Source organism: Peromyscus maniculatus, chromosome 5, assembly GCF_049852395.1.
Source record: "Peromyscus maniculatus bairdii isolate BWxNUB_F1_BW_parent chromosome 5, HU_Pman_BW_mat_3.1, whole genome shotgun sequence".
NCBI lineage: Eukaryota > Metazoa > Chordata > Mammalia > Rodentia > Cricetidae > Peromyscus > Peromyscus maniculatus.
In genome coordinates, this window is record NC_134856.1 from 111,739,356 (window position 1) to 111,751,819 (window position 12,464).

Here is a 12,464-nt window from a genome sequence, read left to right on the forward strand (position 1 = left end):
CAGATGGTGTTTACATGCCCATCAAGGTGTGAACTCTACTTTTGCATTTTTTTCCCCTCAAAATGAAGTCAATGCTGCTTGTAAACAGAACCTCTTGCAGTCTGAAAAGCCTTTGTTTTGCAGTGTGGACTAACTCTGAGCACATCCTGATCTCAGTATCTTTATCTTTTACTGGATTTGAATTGCTAGCACTTCATTGAGGATTTGCTTTCCATTCCCAGAAGTGGTTACTCTGACATCTTCTTGTAATGTGTTGCCTGAGTTTGGTATCAGAGTAGTTCAGGCTTCACGATGCACCGGGGAAAGTATTCTCTTTTTAAAAAAAGAATTGGAATCCTTTTTGTTCTCACATATTTTGTGCTATTTGTTTCTTGGCAGTCTGTTTTTATTTTAAATAAGTGCAGCTCCAGCCACCTGTAATCCAGGAGGAACTGATAATCAGCTCTTTCATTTTACAACTCTGAAATTAATCCATACCATCTGTGATCCACAACAAGGGCGTCAAATTTTGAGAAAGCCACAGCAAAGACAAGGGAGTTCCCTAATTCATCCTTAAAAGTTTTCCTTTTTTGTTAGTTTTTTCTTTCCTTTCTGAGTGGAGCACTTTGGAGTCAATTCATGTGGCCTTACCCCAGCCTCCCTCCATCTTCAGCACTCAGGCTGTGATGAGGGATACAGGACCAGCCAAGCACGGATCTGAGAAGTGACAACGGGTGACTGGCAGCAGAGAAGACTCCGTCAGAATCCGGAGAGGGAGAGGGTTGGACGGAGGGTCTGGGGCGGGGCGGGGCGGCGAGGGAGGAGTGCAAAGCAGAGGCTAGGCTAGGGAGCAGCGACGCCCCCTAGGCTATAAATACCGAGGCGCTTCGCTGCTGATCGCCAGGCAGCTGCGAGGGACTGGGTGATGCTGTGTAGCTGGAGAGGACACCGGGCGTGAGTCCTGCTCCCCGGGTGGCTCGGGTGTCCGAGGCCGGTACCAGTGCAGCGGCTCTCCCAGCTCTGGCGCTCTCCCGGGTGCGGTGAGTCCTAGCCCAGGCGTCCCGCCAGCGTGGTGATCAGGGGCTGGAGGGGTCGGTTCCTTGTCGCGGCTTCTGAACCGGGAGTACTGGGAGAGGAGGACCCGGGGGACCCAGGAGAGCGAGCACATTCCCGGCCAGTGGGCAGACTGGAGTTGGCCGCCCTTGTCCAGAACAGGTTGGGAGGAAACTGCGCTCATTTGCAGCGTGCTCCGAAAGAGTCATAATGTTTTGACCAAACTCTTTCCAGTGCAGGCTAGAAATCTACAGAGATGGGAGGCAAGCAAACCAACTTTCCTCCGTGCTTTTAACTAACTGTTGTATTTTAACTGTGACCTGAATTCAACAGTGGCCTATTGACCGCGAGGCCATCCATTTGAAGTTGTGCCACTTTTGAGTTTCAGAGTGTCTTCTCTCTGTTTGCCAACGACCCCGCATTGTCCTTCTCTGCTTTCCCTCAAACCCTACCGGTGGGTCATTGCCATCGGACAGTCGGTAGGTGAGCCCAACTCCGTCACCCCTGGTGTTCCCAGCGGCTCTTTGATTCCTCAGACTGGGGCATGGAGAAGCAGGTTGCCGCACGCACCGTAACAGGCAGACTTGGCCTGGAGTCCCTGCAGGATTTCAGTGGTCTCTTTTCAGTACTGAACCAAGAGCAGGGCTCTCCATTCTACCCATTGCCCGTTCCTTTAGCCCAGTGTCTCCGCAACCCCAAACTGCGGTGGTCTCCAGAAAACTCAAGCAGATCCTCTCCAAGGCTAGTCCGGTCTCTTTGTCTTTGGTCAAGCATAGTGTCACCAGCTACCGGTGCCCGTGTTTACTAATGTCTGCATTAGACATAAAGACCCACCGCCGACTCCCAGGAGACTTTTTCGCAGGAAAGTTTGGGCACTGTGTGCGCCCTGAGGTCACATTTGGAAGTTGGCAACATTAATTTCCTGTGTCATTCCAGGAAGAGAGAGCAACAGAGAGGATATCAAGCAAACAACTTACCCCCTTCTGTTCTCTTCAGTCAGTAATTGGCCTCTTCTTCAAGGTACTTTATTCCCAAAACCAATTTTCTTTCTTGGATAGTTACCACCATAGGGTCCGGGGCGCCTGTATTTATTGCCCTTAGCAAAAGCCTTAAACTTCCTTAAAATTTTCTATTAAAAAAAAAAAAAAACAAAAAAAAACAAAAAAGAACCCAAAAGGAACCCAAGAGGCTTATTTGAATGTTTCATCTCCTTGGTTTAACCACAAACAAACCAACACTACCTGCCGTGTTTACCTCCTAACAGCCCGGCTTGGACAATCACTTCTCCATCCGGGATCATTTTCCTGCTAATGCCCAAGAACCCTTCTTGTCCTCCCACCAAATCAGCTGCACGATATTAAGAATGTTTTTATTTGTTTAACAAGTCGGAGTCTCAGGTCACTGCCCAGAAGGTCTCCCCCAGCTGTTAAAAACCCTGGATGGTTTCTGCTTCTGGCTGATTGCTGACAAAATAAAAGTCTAAAATGGTTACCTTGTTAGCCCATGCTTAGAGTCTTCAAAACTGTTTAACTTTCCTTTTGTCTTCTCTGGACACACGCTAAGTTTCCTAATAGCTCCACCAGTCCATCTCCAAATCATAGGTGACAGTTCCTATAATGTATAATATATATCTTCCTGGACTTCTTGTTTTTTGTTTGTTCGTGTTTTTGTTGTTGATGTTGGTTTATTCTCCCCTTCACGAGGCCTTGGTTTCTAGTTCTGCTCATTCTTGGTGGTAGGTGAACCGGCCTCAGTGTCCACCACCTCAGAAGAGACTGGGTTTCCTCATCCCGAGGCTTACAAAATGTCGGTCCATCACAGTGTCTGAGGCAGGCGTACTGAGCCTTCTGTCTTGCTTGGGTCAGTGTAAGGACACATTTATGGATCCTTCGGCTTTGTCTCCTCTGTAGTGTGGAGGAAGAATTGTCCCTGATACTTTACAGCTTATTTTTGCTGCCTTTGGTGGCTGTTGCTTAGGACTGTGGATACTGTGTTACTAATTAACAGTGACAGCTAATTTGGCTTGTGCCAAGGAAAGAAAAGTTTAATCTTTTGCTTAGTGCAAACCCCAGTAAAGTACTCAGCTGCAAAGGACTTGGAAGCTCAGTTTGAATGACGGCTGTGAGTCTTCTCTGTGCTCTCACAATGCCCTTCCAGGGCAGATAGCTGCTATATTTTGCTTTCAAATCTGTACAGGGACAGAGATGGAATTCCTCTCCCATTTGCATGTTTTTGGTGCCCAGCACAGATTCCTGTCCATTAGCCTTTTGTTTATCACTGTTCCTTTCCCTGGATTTTAGGTTCTGAAAATCCACTTTTTAATGACTTGATGGCTACGGTTACTTTTATTCAGTCTTACCTAAGTGGTAGAAGGTAATACTCAACTGATTTGGCAAATGACTACTATTAACCTTAAAAGCTCTAAAATACAGCATTTGCTTCCCAGAAAAGAAATCTAGAGGTATGAATTTGCCAGAAGTTTCATTAGAGTTATTACTTTAACATCAGATGGGAATACAAAACAAAATATATATTTAGAACTTTCATAGAAATGGCAAATGGATATTGCTGTTGTGTACAGCTGTATCACCAGGAAATATTTGCTGATTTTTAATTCCTTTCATAGCAGATATTCAGAAAAGAAAGTTCCTTTGCATATGAAAAATAAAATCGTGTTTCAAATTTCTTTTATAACGAAGAGTTTCATATATGGTTTGAATGCTGTATGTTTCCTTTGTTCTACTGTAGTCTTATAGGTCGATTTAGAAGCACTTATTTTAAGTTTTGTTTCTGTGCTTCCTCTAAGGTCTTAAGTGGAGACAAGTGTCTAGAATCTGCTATCTACTGTTATAACTCCCATACCCAAGAGTGTTTTCAAGAGTTTCATGTTCAGTTACATTTACAATGTTTAATAGTTTGGGAAACAGGTGAGCAATGAGTCCACACTGCTTCTAGAGGCAGCCCGTCTTTCCTAGTTCTGATGCTTCCTGAATTTTAAATCATGTGATTAATGATCCTTTGATTTCGATCAACTGATTTCTTATTCATTTTGTATACATTGAAGACACCTTGATCTCCACCGAGTGATAAAAAGTCTTAGTTTAGGCCAATGACTTTAACTATTTGTCTTGATTAACCACAGAGCAAGAACATTGGAAGCACATACATGTCGTTATGTACTTGCTTGTAAAGAAACTCTATGCTTGCTAATTAACTCTATGAGTTGCTTAGATATTTGCTCATTTTATACGAATCAAAGATTATACACTGCTTTGGAAAACAAAGAATTGTCTGTGAAATCTGTATCAGCAGTAGCGGGTTCTTGCAAAGGCAATTGTATGGAGCAGAGTGACATTCAGCCTTTGAGGATATGTCACAGTCTAAAAACAGTCTTTGGCCTGTGGAGTTGGTCAGGCTAAGGGTATGCTGAGAAAGAGAAGACATTTGAAAAGCATTCCTCCTCCTCCTGTCTTGGTGTTCAGAAGAGATGGGTGTCTGGTGTGGCTGCACTGTTCATTCCCCACACTTCTCCAATAATGGCAGCCCCTTCCGTTCCTCCCTGAGACTCTCTTAATATTATGCATCACATTCGTGCACCCTCAGAGTCTCTTACCAAGCACTGTGCAAGTCCATTGTGTTTGAGGAAAAGTGTGACAGTGCAACTACCTTTCCAACCTACCTAGTGTTTCATCTTATCATCCACAATAAAAAGGCTTGACGTTGATCTCACTGGGAAATAGACATTAAAACCATTTTCAATCTAAATAAATATTGCCAAGGAAAGAGTAAAACTGATGAAAAAACTAAATCAAAGACGATGAAAAGCAGGTCTCAAATCACTGGTTTTGAATGTGTTGAGGCAAGTCAAGCTCTGTCTGCGTTCTGACTTACCACATTTCACTTAGAAGCAAGCATCCAGTCACTGAAGGTGCGGTAGTATACAGACTAGCTTCCTGAGAATCACCTAAGAATTTATGGAAATGCAAAATCTCAGACTTCTTGAATAAGAATCTTCATTTTATTTACATGTTTACATCTGGGTGGTTCAAGCACATTAAAGACAGAAAAGCCTTGGTACTCATGCCTTCCTTAAAATGATTATCTTAGATGTTATTTTCTTGACCTTTGTATAAGATAATGTTTTAAAACTGGGAGGTAGTGGAGCATGCCATTAGTCCCAGAATTCAGGAGGCAGAGGTAGGGAATCTCTGGGTTTCCAGGTCAGCCTGCTATACAGAGCGAGTTCCAGAACAGCTACACAGAGAAACCTCTCACCCCCAATAAAATATTTTTTAATAAAGCTAAAATTTATCGGTCATATATCACGTGCCACATTGTGTTCATTTTGTAAATGTCCTTCATTTGACCTTCAGTAAACTCTATGACAGTTTCTGTGTATCTTCATGTTACCAGTCAGAATACTAAGAAATAATGCAAATAAAAAGGGGACCAAATGTGGTAACACTTAAAATTTAAACATGGTAATCCATATCCCAAAGCCATGTTCTTTGCCACATTGTCCTACACTAGACAACCTTCTTTTTATTGAAAACTGATGGTTTAAGAATATATTTAGTTATAATTTGAAATCAAAGAAGAGGAACACTAAGAACAACTGTTTTACTTATAATATCTGACTTTAAAATGCACTATTAAGAAATGTAGACATTTCAGCTATCAGTTGGAAGAACTACTAAAAGTATGGCTGTGCATCGCTTAGTGTGCACGTGAAGGGTGGAGCCTGGGTGGCACTTGTTCCTCAGTCAAGCTTTCTGAAAATGTAGCTGGGCACAGTACAGTCTATAGTCATTACTGCTTGGAAAACTGAGGTAGGAGGTGGCATTGAATCAGGAGTTCAAGAGCAGCCTGAAAAATATACAAAGATGGTCCTTACGAGATGGAGGAAAAATGTGATAGGCATTTAAAATTAACTTTCTGGGAGCTGAGAGTTTAACCTGGTTGGTAGAGTCTTTGCCTAGCATGTATGTTTCTTCCCCAGGACCGCATGAACTGGGAGTGGTGGTTCATGTCTAGATGCCAATTTAAACCACATCTTACCTTCAGCTTTCAGTATATGCTCTTACTTACCTAAGGTATGGTTTAAAAACACTGTAGTAGATTCTAGCTATAACATGGTAAGGCTCCAAGTAAGTGGTGATTTCTTTTAAGCCAGTGACTCTCCAAATACTTTAGTTCCTGAAGGATTCCTCCCAGTGCCTGAAGATTTCTGACCCTTGTTAGATAGACCCAACCAAATGCTTTTTTGCTCTGCTGGGAAGATCACTGAAGTTGGCTGGAAGACTGAGCCAAGCCTGGATTCCCTGGGATCGTGTCTGAGAATCATGTCCCACTACCAGGACAGTTGTCAGAATTTTCTTGGTGATGAATTTTACCTGCTGCTTGGATCTAGAACTTTAGCATACAGGCAAATTTAGCAGTACAGAATTTAACATTTATGGGAAAGACTTGGGACAAAACTCAACTCAGAGACCCCAGCACACCATCCAGTGGACTGGGAGAGGTAGTATTATAGTATATAGAAGATGTGAACAGGCAGCAGGTGGAGTTAGTTTCTCAATGCTAACAAGCGAGGCAGTATCAATGACCCCCCTCATCAGCTTTACCGAGCCCAGCCTGTGAGTGTAGGCAACTTACATTAGTTTCTTTTTTTCTTCCAAACAGATTAAATCATTCTGTATCACTTCCTCCGACAAATGCCATATGCTTACAATTTTATCGGAATTTTCTCTACTCTTTGACACACATTTTCTTGGTATTCAATCAATTACATTTCTTCATGACTTTAAATTTATATGTAATTCTTCTTGAATGAGAATGTTCCATTAAGTCAGGTTTAATGACTAACTTTCCATTCAGATGATGTCACTTTAGATAAAAGACATTGTACCATGAATAAAACTCACCGCACCGTGATGTTTCCCATCCATTCACTGCCCACAGTTCACTGCTGTCACTTTATCTGTAATAGAAGAGACTCTGAAGTGTTTTCTATGTATTGAGCTCCTAAATACTCTTTGAAATTTAACCTGAAGAGAAGAAGTTAGCCAACAGGACCAAGCAGCCACAGTTTTAAGCAATATGGTCGAGAAGTATAAAGTCAAAATGTATGTATCTTATATTTTAATAACATTTAGTGGTAATGTATTCATAAGCAATTTATAAAACATAACTCACAAGTAAAATTCTGTGAGCACAAGGCTTTATGTATTCTTGTCAAAATACTGTTAAAGCCGGGCATAGGTTCTTGGTGGACTAATGAAAGGAATATAGTTTTATTATTACTGATTTGTGAGTAAAATCATTTATTTTTATTAATGCCAAAAAATTCATAAAGCAGAACTACAACAAAAAGATCAATAAAAATGTACAACAGATCTGGAAAGCCCTAGAGGGTTACTAACTCAAGATTCATTCTTTCTATCTTTGTGTGTGTATGTATTCTAAATTTCCTTAGTGAGTCTCTGCTAGTTTAACATTTCCACTTTGTGTTTGCCGTGGGCCTTCTCTTACTTTCTCCATAATTCACTCTGACTTCTTGCCTTAGCCACCACGGCTAACACTCTGAAGAGTGCTACCGTAAAACTGATGATTTCCTTAAATTTCTCCTTAAGTGTAGTCTTACAGAAAGCCCACAGCTTTTACATCATTATAGTATTTTAAGTGAAAAATCTTCTTATGAAAATGTCTTTGGTAATGATGATAATGCTCCAAATCCTTCTGTTATGATACTATGACTAAGATGATCTTCATATTGGGTTTTCTGTGTCACCTGTATGAAGTCCCTCTAGGTAACTGAGCAGCTTAAAACAATCTTTGTAGAATCTTCCAAATCCATAATAGAAACTACCGATGAATCTAGCTACCTAAAAATAAATAAATAAGTAAATAAATAAATAAATGGCTAGATAATAAACAGCATGATAAACAAACTCCAGGGATAAACTGCAAATCTGTGAAAGCTGCTTGCCACACATGACATGTAAATGTTAGCTTCTATAACTAACATTCATCCCTTAATATAAGAAACTATGAATGGCTAAGTGAAATAGTAGAAAAACTCCTAAAATTTACAAGTTGAAAAATTCAGTTTCATCCACAGGTATTGAAATGCCAATCCAAACCATACATAAAGAAGATTTTTATGAAAAATTTGGCATCAGACTTTTATTACAAACTTTATAAGTGGTATTTTATAAATATCCATCAAAACATTAACAAATATACAAACAATTTAGTTCAATAATTCTATTTTGGATTTGTGCTATTGATAATGTTCACTAAGTATAAACACATCTGTGTATGAATATGAGCACTGAAATGTTTTATAGCAGCCAAAAGGGTAGCTGGATAAAAGAGATTTAAGGTCTTAAGAACAGGCTGGCCAAATAAATTATCAATGAATAACATTGCTTTATGTGTGCAGACAAATGATGTTCTGTGTAGAAATATGGCTAAATAAAATGAACAGATTAATGACAGCAGTGAGCAGAGAAGTAAAATCTTAGTTAAGAGAGCATGAATATGCACAACTGTGTGCACGTATGTATACTTTGAGTTCTAGAGGGATAAAGAAGAAAAGTATCTATCTCTGGGAAGTAAACTCAGAGACAAAATTAGGGTAAGATATTTACATTATTGTGTAGCAACATTTATATGACATGTGGGTCTTATATGACAAAGTCAAATAGAAAACAGTCTTTAAAATGAGATTTTCAAAATATAGTATAATAACACTTGCATAAACCTCATAATAAAAAGAGAATATTTAGCAAAGTTTAACTGAAGATTCATAAGTAAAAGCCCAATCCATTGTCATAGTTTGCATCTAAGAGTATATCTTCAGAGCCAATTTCACCAAGTCTGGTCCTCCTTGCTAAGTGTCTGTAAAACACTGGGAAGGATTGTTAATCATCATCAGGAAGAAGATAGGATACAAGACAGCCTAACTCCATATTAGGGAAAATACGTTCTCAGTGTGAAAAACGGATGGCTTCATTTTCTCCTCAACAGTCTTAATACGTAGTATTAACAATTATTTAATTAAAAAATAAAAATATGACCACCTTTGTGAATCACTTTAATATTTTTCTCTTCCAGACTTAACATAAGATAGATTGGTAGGAAATGGCTGGCACTTTATCCGGATAAATCACTGCAACCCTTCCTGGAAGTCATCACCAGGTAAGGGTCTCATATCTACAAAATTGTATCTGTCGGCAGTTTTCCCTAATAGTCAGTGGTGGGAAAAGTAGGGAAGGGTAAAATTCCACCTTTACTCTATTTGCTTGTTACATGGCTTAAGAATGTGTTTCCTGTAACGTTAAATACAAACACTATCATAGTAACCAGGTATGATATGATGACAGAAAACCAGGCGGGACATCTGCGAACCTCCAGCCTTTGGTGGCTGCCCTGTGCTGCATTCTCGTTGTGCCAGGGGTGAAAAGGCTAGCCAGGAAATGACTGTGGTCTCATCAGCGTCCAGGTTTGGTATGCATTTACTCACTGTCAGGAGTCTAAAGACTAAGACCTTAAAATTAGACCTGCTCACTTTCAGCATGCCGGTATGTCTCAGAGTCTCCCCTTGCAAACCTCTCCCCTACTCTGATGATAATGCGGGGTAATATTAGTCAGGGACGGAGGTCCTGTAAACCCCGTGAGAGACACTGAGTCACAGGGTAGGACACTGGTCCCTTGGAGAGTAACACAGTAGTCTGAGACTGTTTTGGAGATCCTCTTCTGTAGTAGACCTGATACTTTTCATGAAGGGAGTACTTCATTAACTCAACTAGTAGGAAAGGGGAACTTCGGCAGCTTCCCTGTTCTATTTAGAGGGATTAAAAAGCCGTGAGTGCCACTGGGAACACACCGTGATTCCATTTTGCTAAAGCAGACGCTAGATGGGTGCTAGGTGGGCACACAAATGTTACAAGTGACTTTGGTCTTTTTCTCGCTGGCACGTAGGAGAATCTTTCTGGAAGGCACCCCAGGGTGGTGGTGTGAGGAAACTATTTAGGACTACTTTAATCTTGAAGATAAAAATAGTCACATTCTACAGAGTTGTCACTGCGTATCTTTGGAGTTTGTGGTGTGTGTGTGTGTGTGTGTGTGTGTGTGTAGATAAGCTTAGGAGTCGGGGCAATGCATGTTATGAAATTTAAAAAGTCAGCTTTGGAAACAAGTGCAATAAACTATATCAAATACTTCTTCCAGTTTGAAAGATAGTAAGACAATACACAGGTTTGTCCAGTACTGGGGACTGAACCCTCATACACGATGTGCTACTGCGATACATCTCAGCCTTTAAAAAAACCAAACAAACAAAACAAAACAAAAGAACTTGAAACTTTTATTTTGAGACCAAGTATTAATTCCTGAGTTACTCAGGCAAACTTTGTGTTTTTGATTCTCCTGTGTCAGCTTCCGTCCCAAGAACCGAGGTTTATGGGACTACAACCCCAGGCCCAGCTGACATGATGTATTTTTAAGAGTTCGTGTGCTGGTTGGGTTTTTTGTCCACTTCACTTAAACCTAGACTTAAACCTGGGAAGAGGGGCTATTAACTGAGAAAATGCCTCCATAACACTGGCCTGTAGGCAAGTCTGCAGGACATTTTCTTAATTAGTGATTGTGGGAGGGCCCAGCCCACTGTGGCCAGTGTCCTGGGGGTGGTGGTCCTGGGTTCTACAAGAAAGCAGGCTGAGCAAGTCATGAGCAGCAGGCCAGTAAGCCGCACCCCTCCATGGCCTCTGCATCAGCTCCTGCCTCCAGGTTCGTGCCTTGAGTCCCTACCTTGACTTCCCAGGATGATGGACTGGCTACAAACTGAGAGAGAGAAGAAACCCTTTCCTCCTGAAGTTGTTTTTGGCCACGGTGTGTTAGCACCACGATAGAATCCCTGACTCCGACAGCACTGGAGAGGGAGGAGCTCATTCTCTGTCATTTCCCATCAGCCCCAGGTGGAAGAAGCCAGGCAGCCAACCCAGAGTGCTCCTTCCGGAAGAGGTTCTAGTCGTGACTCTGACTCCCTTCCCAACATGTCCAAAGACATCCCATTCCCGACATTCACATTTGCAAGAAAACTTCTCAAATAACTATGATACCTTGCTTAAGAATAGCAAACACAGAAGATACATTATACATTTCTTTTTCGAACATTTCAGTTTAAGGCAAACAGAACCAACATTCTTCATTCTAAGGAGCCATTTTTGTTGCTTCTAAAGAGCAGATGGTCTTCCAATCCTCTTAACTAGCAACAGTGCCCTGGTATCCTGCCAACTAGACCCAAAGGCCCCATTTCCAGCTGTAGGCACTATGCTGAAATACAGACGGTGTTTGTTTACAGAAGGACCTTGTGAACTCGGTAATATCCCTTTAAAATTTTTTACCAACTTACAACTAAGGAACTCTGATCTCTTATTGATTGAAATGTGTAAACAGCATTTTAGAGTTTGTTTTACAGGTCCAAAGTGTTTATGGTAAAACCAACTTTTACAAGTAGGGAAGCCTGACTAGTACATTTAAAAGAATAGAAAACAGCTTAGTGAGACAAAAATCTGTGGACATGCACTGTCCGATACAACAGCCATTGGGCAGGTGTGGTACCTGAGATTTAAATATAAATTAATTTGACTACAATAAGTAGAAATTTGGTCTCTTAGTTCCTACTAAGCACCTCAACTGTTCAGTGGACATGTAGTTGATGGACTACACAGATGTAGAAAGTTCCAGTTCTCACAGACAGTTCTATTTGACAGGCTGTGATAAATACAGTTTTAAACAAGGCTGTGGACATTCATTGCTAGTTAAAGGGATGTTTTATGTTCTTCTTTTAAGTTGGGAATTTTAAAGCATTTTGATATTCAAATTTTCTTAGTTCCCATTGTGTGGGATGCAGCTATCACAGGCCTCTTTATGTGTTTCCTATTAGTTTTTATACTTGAATATTTAATATATTAGTCTAGTTTTATATTCTTAATTTCTTCAAAAGTTTTGAGTAGGTACCTATCTCACCTCTTGAGCTAAGGACTAACATGTAGATGTGACAGTTGGCTTTTTTACCTACATCCTCATCATCCTTCTTTCTGTAACGTCTCAATTTTCTCACAGTAAGAGATGTGTCTCATTTGTTTTAACATAAACCTTATTGATGTGTTTTGTTAATAAAGAATTTGATGAGCCAAACAAAACCAGTTACAGAACACTTGTGTTCTTGTCATCTCTAGTTTTATTTGACTTACACATGTCACATATAGTAGTAATTTGATTTTATTTGTAATGAATACAATGAATCCCTGGTATAATATGTTCTTGAAGTTCTTGTTCCTTCTGTTTCTACATGTTCCATTAACATAATGTCAGTCTTAAACACATTCCAGCCATTATCCTTAGCAATGCAGTTACATTTATTT

General features: G+C 40.5%; 1 protein-coding gene across 2 annotated transcripts in view; it reads left to right on the plus strand.

Moving 5' to 3' along the window:
• Positions 1-763: 763 nt before the first annotated feature.
• The window catches only part of LOC102915006 (type-1 angiotensin II receptor A), a 51,252-nt gene continuing 39,551 nt past the window's right edge, over positions 764-12,464 (plus strand). The window contains exons 1-3 of one of the 2 annotated variants that reach the window (XM_006972285.4): positions 804-1,019; positions 1,969-2,052; positions 9,151-9,234. The gene's annotated coding sequence lies outside the window, so the exon portion shown is untranslated. Of the gene's footprint in view, positions 1,020-1,968; positions 2,053-9,150; positions 9,235-12,464 lie in introns of both variants that reach the window. The other variant, XM_015986569.3, reaches the window with a different exon arrangement.